Below are 16,310 nucleotides of genomic sequence, written 5' to 3' on the forward strand. Positions count from 1 at the left end.
TTTGAACCCGGGACCTCTCGCACCCTAAGCGAGAATCATACCCCTAGACCAACGAGCCAAGCTGAGACAGCAGCAAAAGGACGTTTGCCAACACCAAAGAGCCAAGCTGAGACAACGTCGAAAGGCCGTTTGCCAACACCAAATTTATTCACAGGACTGCTGCTGTCAGAAAACAAACAAGGAGAAGACTAAAGATAGCTCACGGAATGATAAGGATGGGAAGGAACCCTAAGTGAGGATCATACCCCTAGACCAATGAGTCGACACAGCGTTTCCACTGAAGAGAGCATTCGCAGGTTTTCACTTCTACAATGCTCAGAGTTGAATTAAGGTAACCAAAAAGTAAAGTCTTCTCCGGAAACACCTCTGTCCGTGACTTAAAGCAAACCGCTCTGGTAAAGAGCAGATGAAACCGATTTATGAGAGGTGAGGGCGGCAAATGAAGGTGGTGACAGGGCTCGTCCGGGATTCGAACCCGGGGCCTCTCGCACCCGAAGCGAGAATCATACCACTAGACCAACGAGCCACAATTCAGCCATACTCCTGAGGCGTGTCAGGTACTTTTGTCTTTGCAGACACTGGTGCCAGAAAACACACAAGTAGAAGACTACATGCTACTCATGGAACTGGATGAGCAGGAATGCTCTCAAAAGGTGGGCTCGTCCGGGATTTGAACCCGGGGCCTCTCGCACCCTAAGCGAGAATCATACCCCTAGACCAACGAGCCAAGCTGAGACAGCAGCAAAAGGACGTTTGCCAACACCAACGACCCAAGCTGAGACAACGTCGAAACGCCGTTTGCCAACACCAAATTTATTCACAGGACTGCTGCTGTCAGAAAACAAACAAGGAGAAGACTAAAGATAGCTCACGGAATGATACGGTTGGGAAGGAACCCTAAGTGAGGATCATACCCCTAGACCAATGAGTCGACACAGCGTTTCCACTGAAAACAGCATTGGCAGGTTTTCACTTCTACAATGCTCAGAGTTGAATTAAGGTAACCAAAAAGTAAAGTCTTCTCCGAAAACACCTCTGTCCGTGATTTAAAGCAAACCGCTCCGGTAAACAGCAGATGAAACCGATTTATGAGAGGTGAGGGCGGCAAATGAAGGTGGTGACAGGGCTCGTCCGGGATTCGAACCCGGGGCCTCTCGCACCCGAAGCGAGAATCATACCTCTAGACCAACGAGCCAGAATTCTGCCATACTCCTGAGGCGTGTCAGGTACTTTTGTCTTGGCAGATTTGCAAAAAATCCATAGGGTGGAGGCTTACTATGGGCATGTTGACAAGAGGTGAGAAAAAGGAGAAAGGTCACTCCTCAGGAAAAGCTAGGGCTCGTTTAGGATTTGAACCCGGGACCTCTCGCACCCTAAGCGAGAATCATACCCCTAGACCAACGAGTCAAGCTGAGACAGCAGCAAAAGGACGTTTGCCAACACCAACGAGCCAAGCTGAGACAACGTCGAAAGGCCGTTTGCCAACACCAAATTTATTCACAGGACTGCTGCTGTCAGAAAACAAACAAGGAGAAGACTAAAGATAGCTCACGGAATGATAAGGATGGGAAGGAACCCTAAGTGAGGATCATACCCCTAGACCAATGAGTCGACACAGCGTTTCCACTGAAGAGAGCATTCGCAGGTTTTCACTTCTACAATGCTCAGAGTTGAATTAAGGTAACCAAAAAGTAAAGTCTTCTCCGGAAACACCTCTGTCCGTGACTTAAAGCAAACCGCTCTGGTAAAGAGCAGATGAAACCGATTTATGAGAGGTGAGGGCGGCAAATGAAGATGGTGACAGGGCTCGTCCGGGATTCGAACCCGGGGCCTCTCGCACCCGAAGCGAGAATCATACCACTAGACCAACGAGCCACAACTCAGCCATACTCCTGAGGCGTGTCAGGTACTTTTGTCTTTGCAGACACTGGTGCCAGAAAACACACAAGTAGAAGACTACATGCTACTCATGGAAGTGGATGAGCAGGTATGCTCTCAAAAGGTGGGCTCTTCTGGGATTTGAACCCGGGACCTCTGGCACCCTAAGCGAGAATCATACCCCTAGACCAACGAGCCAAGCTGAGACAGCAGCAAAAGGACGTTTGCCAACACCAACGAGCCAAGCTGAGACAACGTCGAAAGGCCGTTTGCCAACACCAAATTTATTCACAGGACTGAGCAGGACAGAGGTTCCACACCGCTGCTGTCAGAAAACAAACAAGGAGAAGACTAAAGAGGTTGGACACTGGTGCCAGAAAACACACAAGGAGAAGACTACATGCTACTCATGGAACTGGATGAACAGGAATGCTCTCAAAAGGTGGGCTCGTCCGGGATTTGAACCCCGGACCTCTCGCACCCTAAGCGAGAATCATACCCCTAGACCAACGAGCCAAGCTGAGACAGCAGCAAAAGGACGTTTGCCAACACCAACGAGCCAAGCTGAGACAACGTCGAAAGGCCGTTTGCCAACACCAAATTTATTCACAGGACTGCTGCTGTCAGAAAACAAACAAGGAGAAGACTAAAGATAGCTCACGGAATGATAAGGATGGGAAGGAACCCTAAGTGAGGATCATACCCCTAGACCAATGAGTCGACACAGCGTTTCCACTGAAGAGAGCATTCACAGGTTTTCACTTCTACAATGCTCAGAGTTGAATTAAGGTAACCAAAAAGTAAAGTCTTCTCCGGAAACACCTCTGTCCGTGACTTAAAGCAAACCGCTCTGGTAAAGAGCGGATGAAACCGATTTATGAGAGGTGAGGGCGGCAAATGAAGATGGTGACAGGGCTCATCCGGGATTCAAACCCAGGGCCTCTCGCACCCGAAGCGAGAATCATACCACTAGACCAACGAGCCACAATTCAGCCATACTCCTGAGGCGTGTCAGGTACTTTTGTCTTTGCAGACACTGGTGCCAGAAAACACACAAGTAGAAGACTACATGCTACTCATGGAACTGGATGAGCAGGAATGCTCTCAAAAGGTGGGCTCGTCCGGGATTTGAACCCGGGACCTCTCGCACCCTAAGCGAGAATCATACCCCTAACCAACGAGCCAAGCTGAGACAGCAGCAAAAGGACGTTTGCCAACACCAACGAGCCAAGCTGATACAACGTCGAAAGGCCGTTTGCCAACACCAAATTTATTCACAGGACTGAGCAGGACAGAGGTTCCACACCGCTGCTGTCAGAAAACAAACAAGGAGAAGACTAAAGCGGTTGGACACTGGTGCCAGAAAACACACAAGGAGAAGACTACATGCTACTGATGGAACTGGATGAACAGGAATGCTCTCAAAAGGTGGGCTCGTCCGGGATTTGAACCCGGGACCTCTCGCACCCTAAGCGAGAATCATACCCCTAGTCCAACGAGCCAAGCTGAGACAGCAGCAAAAGGACGTTTGCCAACACCAACGAGCCAAGCTGAGACAACGTCGAAAGGCCGTTTGCCAACACCAAATTTATTCACAGGACTGCTGCTGTCAGAAAACAAACAAGGAGAAGACTAAAGATAGCTCACGGAATGATAAGGATGGGAAGGAACCCTAAGTGAGGATCATACCCCTAGACCAATGAGTCGACACAGCGTTTCCACTGAAGAGAGCATTCGCAGGTTTTCACTTCTACAATGCTCAGAGTTGAATTAAGGTAACCAAAAAGTAAAGTCTTCTCCGGAAACACCTCTGTCCGTGACTTAAAGCAAACCGCTCTGGTAAAGAGCAGATGAAACCGATTTATGAGAGGTGAGGGCGGCAAATGAAGATGGTGACAGGGCTCGTCCGGGATTCGAACCCGGGGCCTCTCGCACCCGAAGCGAGAATCATACCACTAGACCAACGAGCCACAACTCAGCCATACTCCTGAGGCGTGTCAGGTACTTTTGTCTTTGCAGACACTGGTGCCAGAAAACACACAAGTAGAAGACTACATGCTACTCATGGAAGTGGATGAGCAGGTATGCTCTCAAAAGGTGGGCTCTTCTGGGATTTGAACCCGGGACCTCTGGCACCCTAAGCGAGAATCATACCCCTAGACCAACGAGCCAAGCTGAGACAGCAGCAAAAGGACGTTTGCCAACACCAACGAGCCAAGCTGAGACAACGTCGAAAGGCCGTTTGCCAACACCAAATTTATTCACAGGACTGAGCAGGACAGAGGTTCCACACCGCTGCTGTCAGAAAACAAACAAGGAGAAGACTAAAGAGGTTGGACACTGGTGCCAGAAAACACACAAGGAGAAGACTACATGCTACTCATGGAACTGGATGAACAGGAATGCTCTCAAAAGGTGGGCTCGTCCGGGATTTGAACCCCGGACCTCTCGCACCCTAAGCGAGAATCATACCCCTAGACCAACGAGCCAAGCTGAGACAGCAGCAAAAGGACGTTTGCCAACACCAACGAGCCAAGCTGAGACAACGTCGAAAGGCCGTTTGCCAACACCAAATTTATTCACAGGACTGCTGCTGTCAGAAAACAAACAAGGAGAAGACTAAAGATAGCTCACGGAATGATAAGGATGGGAAGGAACCCTAAGTGAGGATCATACCCCTAGACCAATGAGTCGACACAGCGTTTCCACTGAAGAGAGCATTCACAGGTTTTCACTTCTACAATGCTCAGAGTTGAATTAAGGTAACCAAAAAGTAAAGTCTTCTCCGGAAACACCTCTGTCCGTGACTTAAAGCAAACCGCTCTGGTAAAGAGCGGATGAAACCGATTTATGAGAGGTGAGGGCGGCAAATGAAGATGGTGACAGGGCTCATCCGGGATTCAAACCCAGGGCCTCTCGCACCCGAAGCGAGAATCATACCACTAGACCAACGAGCCACAATTCAGCCATACTCCTGAGGCGTGTCAGGTACTTTTGTCTTTGCAGACACTGGTGCCAGAAAACACACAAGTAGAAGACTACATGCTACTCATGGAACTGGATGAGCAGGAATGCTCTCAAAAGGTGGGCTCGTCCGGGATTTGAACCCGGGACCTCTCGCACCCTAAGCGAGAATCATACCCCTAACCAACGAGCCAAGCTGAGACAGCAGCAAAAGGACGTTTGCCAACACCAACGAGCCAAGCTGATACAACGTCGAAAGGCCGTTTGCCAACACCAAATTTATTCACAGGACTGAGCAGGACAGAGGTTCCACACCGCTGCTGTCAGAAAACAAACAAGGAGAAGACTAAAGCGGTTGGACACTGGTGCCAGAAAACACACAAGGAGAAGACTACATGCTACTGATGGAACTGGATGAACAGGAATGCTCTCAAAAGGTGGGCTCGTCCGGGATTTGAACCCGGGACCTCTCGCACCCTAAGCGAGAATCATACCCCTAGTCCAACGAGCCAAGCTGAGACAGCAGCAAAAGGACGTTTGCCAACACCAACGAGCCAAGCTGAGACAACGTCGAAAGGCCGTTTGCCAACACCAAATTTATTCACAGGACTGCTGCTGTCAGAAAACAAACAAGGAGAAGACTAAAGATAGCTCACGGAATGATAAGGATGGGAAGGAACCCTAAGTGAGGATCATACCCCTAGACCAATGAGTCGACACAGCGTTTCCACTGAAGAGAGCATTCACAGGTTTTCACTTCTACAATGCTCAGAGTTGAATTAAGGTAACCAAAAAGTAAAGTCTTCTCCGGAAACACCTCTGTCCGTGACTTAAAGCAAACCGCTCTGGTAAAGAGCAGATGAAACCGATTTATGAGAGGTGAGGGCGGCAAATGAAGGTGATGACAGGGCTCGTCCGGGATTCGAACCCGGGGCCTCTCGCACCCGAAGCGAGAATCATACCACTAGACCAACGAGCCACAATTCAGCCATGCTCCTGAGGCGTGTCAGGTACTTTTGTCTTTGCAGACACTGGTGCCAGAAAACACACAAGTAGAAGACTACATGCTACTCATGGAACTGGATGAGCAGGTATGCTCTCAAAAGGTGGGCTCGTCCGGGATTTGAACCCGGGACCTCTCGCACCCTAAGCGAGAATCATACCCCTAGACCAACGAGCCAAGCTGAGACGGCAGCAAAAGGACGTTTGCCAACACCAACGAGCCAAGCTGAGACAACGTCGAAAGGCCGTTTGCCAACACCAAATTTATTCACAGGACTGAGCAGGACAGAGGTTCCACACCGCTGCTGTCAGAAAACAAACAAGGAGAAGACTAAAGAGGTTGGACACTGGTGCCAGAAAACACACAAGGAGAAGACTACATGCTACTCATGGAACTCGATGAGCAGGAATGCTCTCAAAAGGTGGGCTCGGCCGGGATTTGAACCCGGGACCTCTCGCACCCTAAGCGAGAATCATACCCCTAGACCAACGAGCCAAGCTGAGACAGCAGCAAAAGGACGTTTGCCAACACCAACGAGCCAAGCTGAGACAACGTCGAAACGCCGTTTGCCAACACCAAATTTATTCACAGGACTGCTGCTGTCAGAAAACAAACAAGGAGAAGACTAAAGATAGCTCACGGAATGATACGGTTGGGAAGGAACCCTAGGTGAGGATCATACCCCTAGACCAATGAGTCGACACAGCGTTTCCACTGAAGACAGCATTGGCAGGTTTTCACTTCTACAATGCTCAGAGTAGAATTAAGGTAACCAAAAAGTAAAGTCTTCTCCGAAAACACCTCTGTCCGTGATTTAAAGCAAACCGCTCTGGTAAACAGCAGATGAAACCGATTTATGAGAGGTGAGGGCGGCAAATGAAGGTGGTGACAGGGCTCGTCCGGGATTCGAACCCGGGGCCTCTTGCACCCGAAGCGAGAATCATACCTCTAGACCAACGAGCCAGAATTCTGCCATACTCCTGAGGCGTGTCAGGTACTTTTGTCTTGGCAGATTTGCAAAAAATCCATTGGGTGGAGGCTTACTATGGGCATGTTGACAAGAGGTGAGAAAAAGGAGAAGGTGGGCTCGTCCGGGATTTGAACCCCGGACCTCTCGCACCCTAAGCGAGAATCATACCCCTAACCAACGAGCCAAGCTGAGACAGCAGTAAAAGGACGTTTGCCAACACCAACGAGCCAAGCTGAGACAACGTCGAAAGGCCGTTTGCCAACACCAAATTTATTCACAGGACTGAGCAGGACAGAGGTTCCACACCGCTGCTGTCAGAAAACAAACAAGGAGAAGACTAAAGAGGTTGGACACTGGTGCCAGAAAACACACAAGGAGAAGACTACATGCTACTCATGGAACTGGATGAACAGGAATGCTCTCAAAAGGTGGGCTCGTCCGGGATTTGAACCCGGGACCTCTCGCACCCTAAGCGAGAATCATACCCCTAGACCAACGAGCCAAGCTGAGACAGCAGCAAAAGGACGTTTGCCAACACCAACGAGCCAAGCTGAGACAACGTCGAAAGGCCGTTTGCCAACACCAAATTTATTCACAGGACTGCTGCTGTCAGAAAACAAACAAGGAGAAGACTAAAGATAGCTCACGGAATGATAAGGATGGGAAGGAACCCTAAGTGAGGATCATACCCCTAGACCAATGAGTCGACACAGCGTTTCCACTGAAGAGAGCATTCACAAGTTTTCACTTCTACAATGCTCAGAGTTGAATTAAGGTAACCAAAAAGTAAAGTCTTCTCCGGAAACACCTCTGTCCGTGACTTAAAGCAAACCGCTCTGGTAAAGAGCAGATGAAACCGATTTATGAGAGGTGAGGGCGGCAAATGAAGGTGGTGACAGGGCTCGTCCGGGATTCGAACCCGGGGCCTCTCGCACCCGAAGCGAGAATCATACCACTAGACCAACAAGCCACAATTCAGCCATGCTCCTGAGGCGTGTCAGGTACTTTTGTCTTTGCAGACACTGGTGCCAGAAAACACACAAGTAGAAGACTACATGCTACTCATGGAACTGGATGAGCAGGTATGCTCTCAAAAGGTGGGCTCGTCCGGGATTTGAACCCGGGACCTCTCGCACCCTAAGCGAGAATCATACCCCTAGACCAACGAGCCAAGCTGAGACGGCAGCAAAAGGACGTTTGCCAACACCAACGAGCCAAGCTGAGACAACGTCGAAAGGCCGTTTGCCAACACCAAATTTATTCACAGGACTGAGCAGGACGGAGGTTCCACACCGCTGCTGTCAGAAAACAAACAAGGAGAAGACTAAAGAGGTTGGACACTGGTGCCAGAAAACACACAAGGAGAAGACTACATGCTACTCATGGAACTGGATGAGCAGGAATGCTCTCAAAAGGTGGGCTCGTCCGGGATTTGAACCCGGGACCTCTCGCACCCTAAGCGAGTATCATACCCCTAGACCAACGAGCCAAGCTGAGACAGCAGCAAAAGGACGTTTGCCAACACCAACGAGCCAAGCTGAGACAACGTCGAAACGCCGTTTGCCAACACCAAATTTATTCACAGGACTGCTGCTGTCAGAAAACAAACAAGGAGAAGACTAAAGATAGCTCACGGAATGATACGGTTGGGAAGGAACCCTAGGTGAGGATCATACCCCTAGACCAATGAGTCGACACAGCGTTTCCACTGAAGACAGCATTGGCAGGTTTTCACTTCTACAATGCTCAGAGTAGAATTAAGGTAACCAAAAAGTAAAGTCTTCTCCGAAAACACCTCTGTCCGTGATTTAAAGCAAACCGCTCTGGTAAACAGCAGATGAAACCGATTTATGAGAGGTGAGGGAAGCAAATGAAGGTGGTGACAGGGCTCGTCCGGGATTCGAACCCTGGGCCTCTTGCACCCGAAGCGAGAATCATACCTCTAGACCAATGAGCCAGAATTCTGACATACTCCTGAGGCGTGTCAGGTACTTTTGTCTTGGCAGATTTGCAAAAAATCCATTGGGTGGAGGCTTACTATGGGCATGTTGACAAGAGGTGAGAAAAAGGAGAAAGGTCACTCCTCAGGAAAAGCTAGGGCTCGTTTATGATTTGAACCCGGGACCTCTCGCACCCTAAGCGAGAATCATACCCCTAGACCAACGAGCCAAGCTGAGACGGCAGCAAAAGGACGTTTGCCAACACCAACGAGCCAAGCTGAGACAACGTCGAAAGGCCGTTTGCCAACACCAAATTTATTCACAGGACTGAGCAGGACAGAGGTTCCACACCGCTGCTGTCAGAAAACAAACAAGGAGAAGACTAAAGAGGTTGGACACTGGTGCCAGAAAACACACAAGGAGAAGACTACATGCTACTCATGGAACTGGATGAGCAGGAATGCTCTCAAAAGGTGGGCTCGTCCGGGATTTGAACCCGGGACCTCTCGCACCCTAAGCGAGAATCATACCCCTAGACCAACGAGCCAAGCTGAGACAGCAGCAAAAGGACGTTTGCCAACACCAACGAGCCAAGCTGAGACAACGTCGAAACGCCGTTTGCCAACACCAAATTTATTCACAGGACTGCTGCTGTCAGAAAACAAACAAGGAGAAGACTAAAGATAGCTCACGGAATGATACGGTTGGGAAGGAACCCTAGGTGAGGATCATACCCCTAGACCAATGAGTCGACACAGCGTTTCCACTGAAGACAGCATTGGCAGGTTTTCACTTCTACAATGCTCAGAGTAGAATTAAGGTAACCAAAAAGTAAAGTCTTCTCCGAAAACACCTCTGTCCGTGATTTAAAGCAAACCGCTCTGGTAAACAGCAGATGAAACCGATTTATGAGAGGTGAGGGCGGCAAATGAAGGTGGTGACAGGGCTCGTCCGGGATTCGAACCCGGGGCCTCTTGCACCCGAAGCGAGAATCATACCTCTAGACCAACGAGCCAGAATTCTGCCATACTCCTGAGGCGTGTCAGGTACTTTTGTCTTGGCAGATTTGCAAAAAATCCATTGGGTGGAGGCTTACTATGGGCATGTTGACAAGAGGTGAGAAAAAGGAGAAAGGTCACTCCTCAGGAAAAGCTAGGGCTCGTTTATGATTTGAACCCGGGACCTCTCGCACCCTAAGCGAGAATCATACCCCTAGACCAACGAGCCAAGCTGAGACAGCAGCAAAAGGACGTTTGCCAACACCAACGAGCCAAGCTGAGACAACGTCGAAAGGCCGTTTGCCAACACCAAATTTATTCACAGGACTGCTGCTGTCAGAAAACAAACAAGGAGAAGACTAAAGATAGCTCACGGAATGATAAGGATGGGAAGGAACAGTAAGTGAGGATCATACCCCTAGACCAATGAGTCGACACAGCGTTTCCACTGAAGAGAGCATTCACAGGTTTTCACTTCTACAATGCTCAGAGTTGAATTAAGGTAACCAAAAAGTAAAGTCTTCTCCGGAAACACCTCTGTCCGTGACTTAAAGCAAACCGCTCTGGTAAAGAGCAGATGAAACCGATTTATGAGAGGTGAGGGCGGCAAATGAAGGTGGTGACAGGGCTCGTCCGGGATTCAAACCCAGGGCCTCTCGCACCCGAAGCGAGAATCATACCACTAGACCAACGAGCCACAATTCAGCCATACTCCTGAGGCGTGTCAGGTACTTTTGTCTTTGCAGACACTGGTGCCAGAAAACACACAAGTAGAAGACTACATGCTACTCATGGAACTGGATGAGCAGGAATGCTCTCAAAAGGTGGGCTCGTCCGGGATTTGAACCCGGGACCTCTCGCACCCTAAGCGAGAATCATACCCCTAACCAACGAGCCAAGCTGAGACAGCAGCAAAAGGACGTTTGCCAACACCAACGAGCCAAGCTGAGACAACGTCGAAAGGCCGTTTGCCAACACCAAATTTATTCACAGGACTGAGCAGGACAGAGGTTCCACACCGCTGCTGTCAGAAAACAAACAAGGAGAAGACTAAAGAGGTTGGACACTGGTGCCAGAAAACACACAAGGAGAAGACTACATGCTACTCATGGAACTGGATGAACAGGAATGCTCTCAAAAGGTGGGCTCGTCCGGGATTTGAACCCGGGACCTCTCGCACCCTAAGCGAGAATCATACCCCTAGACCAACGAGCCAAGCTGAGACAGCAGCAAAAGGACGTTTGCCAACACCAACGAGCCAAGCTGAGACAACGTCGAAAGGCCGTTTGCCAACACCAAATTTATTCACAGGACTGCTGCTGTCAGAAAACAAACAAGGAGAAGACTAAAGATAGCTCACGGAATGATAAGGATGGGAAGGAACCCTAAGTGAGGATCATACCCCTAGACCAATGAGTCGACACAGCGTTTCCACTGAAGAGAGCATTCACAGGTTTTCACTTCTACAATGCTCAGAGTTGAATTAAGGTAACCAAAAAGTAAAGTCTTCTCCGGAAACACCTCTGTCCGTGACTTAAAGTAAACCGCTCTGGTAAAGAGCAGATGAAACCGATTTATGAGAGGTGAGGGCGGCAAATGAAGGTGGTGACAGGGCTCGTCCGGGATTCGAACCCGGGGCCTCTCGCACCCGAAGCGAGAATCATACCACTAGACCAACGAGCCACAATTCAGCCATGCTCCTGAGGCGTGTCAGGTACTTTTGTCTTTGCAGACACTGGTGCCAGAAAACACACAAGTAGAAGACTACATGCTACTCATGGAACTGGATGAGCAGGTATGCTCTCAAAAGGTGGGCTCGTCCGGGATTTGAACCCGGGACCTCTCGCACCCTAAGCGAGAATCATACCCCTAGACCAACGAGCCAAGCTGAGACGGCAGCAAAAGGACGTTTGCCAACACCAACGAGCCAAGCTGAGACAACGTCGAAAGGCCGTTTGCCAACACCAAATTTATTCACAGGACTGAGCAGGACAGAGGTTCCACACCGCTGCTGTCAGAAAACAAACAAGGAGAAGACTAAAGAGGTTGGACACTGGTGCCAGAAAACACACAAGGAGAAGACTACATGCTACTCATGGAACTGGATGAGCAGGAATGCTCTCAAAAGGTGGGCTCGTCCGGGATTTGAACCCGGGACCTCTCGCACCCTAAGCGAGAATCATACCCCTAGACCAACGAGCCAAGCTGAGACAGCAGCAAAAGGACGTTTGCCAACACCAACGAGCCAAGCTGAGACAACGTCGAAACGCCGTTTGCCAACACCAAATTTATTCACAGGACTGCTGCTGTCAGAAAACAAACAAGGAGAAGACTAAAGATAGCTCACGGAATGATACGGTTGGGAAGGAACACTAGGTGAGGATCATACCCCTAGACCAATGAGTCGACACAGCGTTTCCACTGAAGACAGCATTGGCAGGTTTTCACTTCTACAATGCTCAGAGTAGAATTAAGGTAACCAAAAAGTAAAGTCTTCTCCGAAAACACCTCTGTCCGTGATTTAAAGCAAACCGCTCTGGTAAACAGCAGATGAAACCAATTTATGAGAGGTGAGGGCGGCAAATGAAGGTGGTGACAGGGCTCGTCCGGGATTCGAACCCGGGGCCTCTTGCACCCGAAGCGAGAATCATACCTCTAGACCAACGAGCCAGAATTCTGCCATACTCCTGAGGCGTGTCAGGTCCTTTTGTCTTGGCAGATTTGCAAAAAATTCATTGGGTGGAGGCTTACTATGGGCATGTTGACAAGAAGTGAGAAAAAGGAGAAAGGTCACTCCTCAGGAAAAGCTAGGGCTCGTTTATGATTTGAACCCGGGACCTCTCGCACCCTAAGCGAGAATCATACCCCTAGACCAATGAGCCAAGCTGAGACAGCAGCAAAAGGACGTTTGCCAACACCAACGAGCCAAGCTGAGACAACGTCGAAAGGCCGTTTGCCAACACCAAATTTATTCACAGGACTGCTGCTGTCAGAAAACAAACAAGGAGAAGACTAAAGATAGCTCACGGAATGATAAGGATGGGAAGGAACCCTAAGTGAGGATCATACCCCTAGACCAATGAGTCGACACAGCGTTTCCACTGAAGAGAGCATTCACAGGTTTTCACTTCTACAATGCTCAGAGTTGAATTAAGGTAACCAAAAAAGAAAAGTCTTCTCCGGAAACACCTCTGTCCGTGACTTAAAGCAAACCGCTCTGGTAAAGAGCAGATGAAACCGATTTATGAGAGGTGAGGGCGGCAAATGAAGGTGGTGACAGGGCTCGTCCGGGATTCAAACCCAGGGCCTCTCGCACCCGAAGCGAGAATCATACCACTAGACCAACGAGCCACAATTCAGCCATACTCCTGAGGCGTGTCAGGTACTTTTGTCTTTGCAGACACTGGTGCCAGAAAACACACAAGTAGAAGACTACATGCTACTCATGGAACTGGATGAGCAGGAATGCTCTCAAAAGGTGGGCTCGTCCGGGATTTGAACCCGGGACCTCTCGCACCCTAAGCGAGAATCATACCCCTAACCAACGAGCCAAGCTGAGACAGCAGCAAAAGGACGTTTGCCAACACCAACGAGCCAAGCTGAGACAACGTCGAAAGGCCGTTTGCCAACACCAAATTTATTCACAGGACTGAGCAGGACAGAGGTTCCACACCGCTGCTGTCAGAAAACAAACAAGGAGAAGACTAAAGAGGTTGGACACTGGTGCCAGAAAACACACAAGGAGAAGACTACATGCTACTCATGGAACTGGATGAATAGGAATGCTCTCAAAAGGTGGGCTCGTCCGGGATTTGAACCCGGGACCTCTCGCACCCTAAGCGAGAATCATACCCCTAGACCAACGAGCCAAGCTGAGACAGCAGCAAAAGGACGTTTGCCAACACCAACGAGCCAAGCTGAGACAACGTCGAAAGGCCGTTTGCCAACACCAAATTTATTCACAGGACTGCTGCTGTCAGAAAACAAACAAGGAGAAGACTAAAGATAGCTCACGGAATGATAAGGATGGGAAGGAACCCTAAGTGAGGATCATACCCCTAGACCAATGAGTCGACACAGCGTTTCCACTGAAGAGAGCATTCACAGGTTTTCACTTCTACAATGCTCAGAGTTGAATTAAGGTAACCAAAAAGTAAAGTCTTCTCCGGAAACACCTCTGTCCGTGACTTAAAGCAAACCGCTCTGGTAAAGAGCAGATGAAACCGATTTATGAGAGATGAGGGCGGCAAATGAAGGTGGTGACAGGGCTCGTCCGGGATTCAAACCCAGGGCCTCTCGCACCCGAAGCGAGAATCATACCACTAGACCAACGAGCCACAATTCAGCCATACTCCTGAGGCGTGTCAGGTACTTTTGTCTTTGCAGACACTGGTGCCAGAAAACACACAAGTAGAAGACTACATGCTACTCATGGAACTGGATGAGCAGGAATGCTCTCAAAAGGTGGGCTCGTCCGGGATTTGAACCCGGGACCTCTCGCACCCTAAGCGAGAATCATACCCCTAACCAACGAGCCAAGCTGAGACAGCAGCAAAAGGACGTTTGCCAACACCAACGAGCCAAGCTGAGACAACGTCGAAAGGCCGTTTGCCAACACCAAATTTATTCACAGGACTGAGCAGGACAGAGGTTCCACACCGCTGCTGTCAGAAAACAAACAAGGAGAAGACTAAAGAGGTTGGACACTGGTGCCAGAAAACACACAAGGAGAAGACTACATGCTACTCATGGAACTGGATGAACAGGAATGCTCTCAAAAGGTGGGCTCGTCCGGGATTTGAACCCGGGACCTCTCGCACCCTAAGCGAGAATCATACCCCTAGTCCAACGAGCCAAGCTGAGACAGCAGCAAAAGGACGTTTTCCAACACCAACGAGCCAAGCTGAGACAACGTCGAAAGGCCGTTTGCCAACACCAAATTTATTCACAGGACTGAGCAGGACAGAGGTTCCACACCGCTGCTGTCAGAAAACAAACAAGGAGAAGACTAAAGAGGTTGGACACTGGTGCCAGAAAACACACAAGGAGAAGACTACATGCTACTCATGGAACTGGATGAGCAGAAATGCTCTCAAAAGGTGGGCTCGTCTGGTATTTGAACCCAGGTCCTCTCACACCCTAAGCGAGAATCGTACCCCTAGACCAACAAGCCAAGCTGAGACAGCTTCAAAAGGCCGTTTGCTGCTGTCAGAAAACAAACAAGGAGAAGACTAAAGATAGCTCACGGAATGATAAGGATGGGAAGGAACCCCAAGTGAGGATCATACCCCTAGACCAATGAGTCGACACAGCGTTTCCACTGAAGACAGCATTCGCAGGTTTTCACTTCTACAATGCTCAGAGTTGAATTAAGGTAACCAAAAAGTAAAGTCTTCTCCGGAAACACCTCTATCCGTGACTTAAAGCAAACCGCTCTGGTAAAGAGCAGATGAAACCGATTTATGAGAGGTGAGGGCGGCAAATGAAGGTGGTGACAGGGCTCGTCCGGGATTCGAACCCGAGGCCTCTCGCACCCGAAGCAAGTATCATACCACTAGACCAACGAGCCATAATTCTGCCATACTCCTGAGGCGTGTCAGGTACTTTTGTCTTAGCAGACACTGGTGCCAGAAAACACACAAGTAGAAGACTACATGCTACTCATGGAACTGGATGAGCAGGAATGCTCTGAAAAGGTGGGCTCGTCCGGGATTTGAACCCGGGACCTCTCGCACCCTAAGCGAGAATCATACCCCTAGACCAACGAGCCAAGCTGAGACAGCACCTAAAGGGACGTTTGCCAACACCAACGAGCCAAGCTGAGACAACGTCGAAAGGCCGTTTGCCAACACCAAATTTATTCACAGGACTGAGCAGGACAGAGGTTCCACACCGCTGCTGTCAGAAAACAAACAAGGAGAAGACTAAAGAGGTTGGACACTGGTGCCAGAAAACACACAAGGAGAAGACTACATGCTACTCATGGAACTGGATGAGCAGGAATGCTCTCAAAAGGTGGGCTCGTCCGGGATTTGAACCCGGGATCTCTCGCACCCTAAGCGAGAATCATACTCCTAGACCAACGAGCCAAGCTGAGACAGCGTCGAAACGCCGTTTGCCAACACCAAATTTATTCACAGGACTGCTGCTGTCAGAAAACAAACAAGGAGAAGACTAAAGATAGCTCACGGAATGATACGGTTGGGAAGGAACCCTAAGTGAGGATCATACCCCTAGACCAATGAGTCGACACAGCGTTTCCACTGAAGACAGCATTGGCAGGTTTTCACTTCTACAATGCTCAGAGTTGAATTAAGGTAACCAAAAAGTAAAGTCTTCTCCGAAAACACCTCTGTCCGTGATTTAAAGCAAACCGCTCTGGTAAACAGCAGATGAAACCGATTTATGAGAGGTGAGGGCGGCAAATGAAGGTGGTGACAGGGCTCGTCCAGGATTCGAACCTGGGGCCTCTCGCACCCGAAGCGAGAATCATACCTCTAGACCAAAGAGCCAGAAGTCTGCCATTCTCCTGAGGCGTGTCAGGTACTTTTGTCTTG

The 16,310-nt window shown here is 49.5% G+C and overlaps 35 non-coding genes across 35 annotated transcripts; all 35 read right to left on the reverse strand.

Annotated features, from left to right (window-relative positions):
- Nucleotides 1–454: 454 nt before the first annotated feature.
- Nucleotides 455–526, reverse strand: TRNAP-CGG (transfer RNA proline (anticodon CGG)). The gene has a single exon. It is a non-coding gene; the product is annotated as a tRNA-Pro (tRNA).
- Nucleotides 527–655: 129 nt separating this feature from the next.
- Nucleotides 656–727, reverse strand: TRNAP-AGG (transfer RNA proline (anticodon AGG)). The gene has a single exon. It is a non-coding gene; the product is annotated as a tRNA-Pro (tRNA).
- Nucleotides 728–1,123: 396 nt separating this feature from the next.
- On the reverse strand, nucleotides 1,124–1,195 carry TRNAP-CGG (transfer RNA proline (anticodon CGG)). Its single transcript has one exon. It is a non-coding gene; the product is annotated as a tRNA-Pro (tRNA).
- A 608-nt stretch (nucleotides 1,196–1,803) lies between these two features.
- On the reverse strand, nucleotides 1,804–1,875 carry TRNAP-CGG (transfer RNA proline (anticodon CGG)). Its single transcript has one exon. It is a non-coding gene; the product is annotated as a tRNA-Pro (tRNA).
- A 447-nt stretch (nucleotides 1,876–2,322) lies between these two features.
- TRNAP-AGG (transfer RNA proline (anticodon AGG)) lies at nucleotides 2,323–2,394 on the reverse strand. Its single transcript has one exon. It is a non-coding gene; the product is annotated as a tRNA-Pro (tRNA).
- A 396-nt stretch (nucleotides 2,395–2,790) lies between these two features.
- Nucleotides 2,791–2,862, reverse strand: TRNAP-CGG (transfer RNA proline (anticodon CGG)). Its single transcript has one exon. It is a non-coding gene; the product is annotated as a tRNA-Pro (tRNA).
- Nucleotides 2,863–3,308: 446 nt separating this feature from the next.
- Nucleotides 3,309–3,380, reverse strand: TRNAP-AGG (transfer RNA proline (anticodon AGG)). Its single transcript has one exon. It is a non-coding gene; the product is annotated as a tRNA-Pro (tRNA).
- A 396-nt stretch (nucleotides 3,381–3,776) lies between these two features.
- TRNAP-CGG (transfer RNA proline (anticodon CGG)) lies at nucleotides 3,777–3,848 on the reverse strand. Its single transcript has one exon. It is a non-coding gene; the product is annotated as a tRNA-Pro (tRNA).
- Nucleotides 3,849–4,295: 447 nt separating this feature from the next.
- On the reverse strand, nucleotides 4,296–4,367 carry TRNAP-AGG (transfer RNA proline (anticodon AGG)). The gene has a single exon. It is a non-coding gene; the product is annotated as a tRNA-Pro (tRNA).
- A 396-nt stretch (nucleotides 4,368–4,763) lies between these two features.
- Nucleotides 4,764–4,835, reverse strand: TRNAP-CGG (transfer RNA proline (anticodon CGG)). Its single transcript has one exon. It is a non-coding gene; the product is annotated as a tRNA-Pro (tRNA).
- Nucleotides 4,836–5,281: 446 nt separating this feature from the next.
- On the reverse strand, nucleotides 5,282–5,353 carry TRNAP-AGG (transfer RNA proline (anticodon AGG)). The gene has a single exon. It is a non-coding gene; the product is annotated as a tRNA-Pro (tRNA).
- A 396-nt stretch (nucleotides 5,354–5,749) lies between these two features.
- Nucleotides 5,750–5,821, reverse strand: TRNAP-CGG (transfer RNA proline (anticodon CGG)). Its single transcript has one exon. It is a non-coding gene; the product is annotated as a tRNA-Pro (tRNA).
- Nucleotides 5,822–5,950: 129 nt separating this feature from the next.
- TRNAP-AGG (transfer RNA proline (anticodon AGG)) lies at nucleotides 5,951–6,022 on the reverse strand. The gene has a single exon. It is a non-coding gene; the product is annotated as a tRNA-Pro (tRNA).
- Nucleotides 6,023–6,268: 246 nt separating this feature from the next.
- On the reverse strand, nucleotides 6,269–6,340 carry TRNAP-AGG (transfer RNA proline (anticodon AGG)). The gene has a single exon. It is a non-coding gene; the product is annotated as a tRNA-Pro (tRNA).
- Nucleotides 6,341–6,736: 396 nt separating this feature from the next.
- Nucleotides 6,737–6,808, reverse strand: TRNAP-CGG (transfer RNA proline (anticodon CGG)). Its single transcript has one exon. It is a non-coding gene; the product is annotated as a tRNA-Pro (tRNA).
- Nucleotides 6,809–7,245: 437 nt separating this feature from the next.
- TRNAP-AGG (transfer RNA proline (anticodon AGG)) lies at nucleotides 7,246–7,317 on the reverse strand. Its single transcript has one exon. It is a non-coding gene; the product is annotated as a tRNA-Pro (tRNA).
- A 396-nt stretch (nucleotides 7,318–7,713) lies between these two features.
- On the reverse strand, nucleotides 7,714–7,785 carry TRNAP-CGG (transfer RNA proline (anticodon CGG)). Its single transcript has one exon. It is a non-coding gene; the product is annotated as a tRNA-Pro (tRNA).
- Nucleotides 7,786–7,914: 129 nt separating this feature from the next.
- Nucleotides 7,915–7,986, reverse strand: TRNAP-AGG (transfer RNA proline (anticodon AGG)). Its single transcript has one exon. It is a non-coding gene; the product is annotated as a tRNA-Pro (tRNA).
- Nucleotides 7,987–8,232: 246 nt separating this feature from the next.
- Nucleotides 8,233–8,304, reverse strand: TRNAP-AGG (transfer RNA proline (anticodon AGG)). Its single transcript has one exon. It is a non-coding gene; the product is annotated as a tRNA-Pro (tRNA).
- Nucleotides 8,305–9,230: 926 nt separating this feature from the next.
- On the reverse strand, nucleotides 9,231–9,302 carry TRNAP-AGG (transfer RNA proline (anticodon AGG)). The gene has a single exon. It is a non-coding gene; the product is annotated as a tRNA-Pro (tRNA).
- A 396-nt stretch (nucleotides 9,303–9,698) lies between these two features.
- On the reverse strand, nucleotides 9,699–9,770 carry TRNAP-CGG (transfer RNA proline (anticodon CGG)). Its single transcript has one exon. It is a non-coding gene; the product is annotated as a tRNA-Pro (tRNA).
- A 608-nt stretch (nucleotides 9,771–10,378) lies between these two features.
- Nucleotides 10,379–10,450, reverse strand: TRNAP-CGG (transfer RNA proline (anticodon CGG)). Its single transcript has one exon. It is a non-coding gene; the product is annotated as a tRNA-Pro (tRNA).
- A 446-nt stretch (nucleotides 10,451–10,896) lies between these two features.
- On the reverse strand, nucleotides 10,897–10,968 carry TRNAP-AGG (transfer RNA proline (anticodon AGG)). Its single transcript has one exon. It is a non-coding gene; the product is annotated as a tRNA-Pro (tRNA).
- Nucleotides 10,969–11,364: 396 nt separating this feature from the next.
- TRNAP-CGG (transfer RNA proline (anticodon CGG)) lies at nucleotides 11,365–11,436 on the reverse strand. Its single transcript has one exon. It is a non-coding gene; the product is annotated as a tRNA-Pro (tRNA).
- Nucleotides 11,437–11,565: 129 nt separating this feature from the next.
- On the reverse strand, nucleotides 11,566–11,637 carry TRNAP-AGG (transfer RNA proline (anticodon AGG)). The gene has a single exon. It is a non-coding gene; the product is annotated as a tRNA-Pro (tRNA).
- Nucleotides 11,638–11,883: 246 nt separating this feature from the next.
- On the reverse strand, nucleotides 11,884–11,955 carry TRNAP-AGG (transfer RNA proline (anticodon AGG)). The gene has a single exon. It is a non-coding gene; the product is annotated as a tRNA-Pro (tRNA).
- A 396-nt stretch (nucleotides 11,956–12,351) lies between these two features.
- TRNAP-CGG (transfer RNA proline (anticodon CGG)) lies at nucleotides 12,352–12,423 on the reverse strand. Its single transcript has one exon. It is a non-coding gene; the product is annotated as a tRNA-Pro (tRNA).
- Nucleotides 12,424–13,032: 609 nt separating this feature from the next.
- TRNAP-CGG (transfer RNA proline (anticodon CGG)) lies at nucleotides 13,033–13,104 on the reverse strand. Its single transcript has one exon. It is a non-coding gene; the product is annotated as a tRNA-Pro (tRNA).
- Nucleotides 13,105–13,550: 446 nt separating this feature from the next.
- On the reverse strand, nucleotides 13,551–13,622 carry TRNAP-AGG (transfer RNA proline (anticodon AGG)). The gene has a single exon. It is a non-coding gene; the product is annotated as a tRNA-Pro (tRNA).
- A 396-nt stretch (nucleotides 13,623–14,018) lies between these two features.
- TRNAP-CGG (transfer RNA proline (anticodon CGG)) lies at nucleotides 14,019–14,090 on the reverse strand. The gene has a single exon. It is a non-coding gene; the product is annotated as a tRNA-Pro (tRNA).
- A 446-nt stretch (nucleotides 14,091–14,536) lies between these two features.
- TRNAP-AGG (transfer RNA proline (anticodon AGG)) lies at nucleotides 14,537–14,608 on the reverse strand. The gene has a single exon. It is a non-coding gene; the product is annotated as a tRNA-Pro (tRNA).
- Nucleotides 14,609–15,250: 642 nt separating this feature from the next.
- TRNAP-CGG (transfer RNA proline (anticodon CGG)) lies at nucleotides 15,251–15,322 on the reverse strand. The gene has a single exon. It is a non-coding gene; the product is annotated as a tRNA-Pro (tRNA).
- Nucleotides 15,323–15,451: 129 nt separating this feature from the next.
- On the reverse strand, nucleotides 15,452–15,523 carry TRNAP-AGG (transfer RNA proline (anticodon AGG)). The gene has a single exon. It is a non-coding gene; the product is annotated as a tRNA-Pro (tRNA).
- Nucleotides 15,524–15,770: 247 nt separating this feature from the next.
- Nucleotides 15,771–15,842, reverse strand: TRNAP-AGG (transfer RNA proline (anticodon AGG)). The gene has a single exon. It is a non-coding gene; the product is annotated as a tRNA-Pro (tRNA).
- Nucleotides 15,843–16,193: 351 nt separating this feature from the next.
- On the reverse strand, nucleotides 16,194–16,265 carry TRNAP-CGG (transfer RNA proline (anticodon CGG)). Its single transcript has one exon. It is a non-coding gene; the product is annotated as a tRNA-Pro (tRNA).
- Nucleotides 16,266–16,310: the final 45 nt, after the last annotated feature.

This window comes from Hyla sarda, chromosome 6, assembly GCF_029499605.1.
Source record: "Hyla sarda isolate aHylSar1 chromosome 6, aHylSar1.hap1, whole genome shotgun sequence".
In the NCBI taxonomy this organism is placed as follows: domain Eukaryota; kingdom Metazoa; phylum Chordata; class Amphibia; order Anura; family Hylidae; genus Hyla; species Hyla sarda.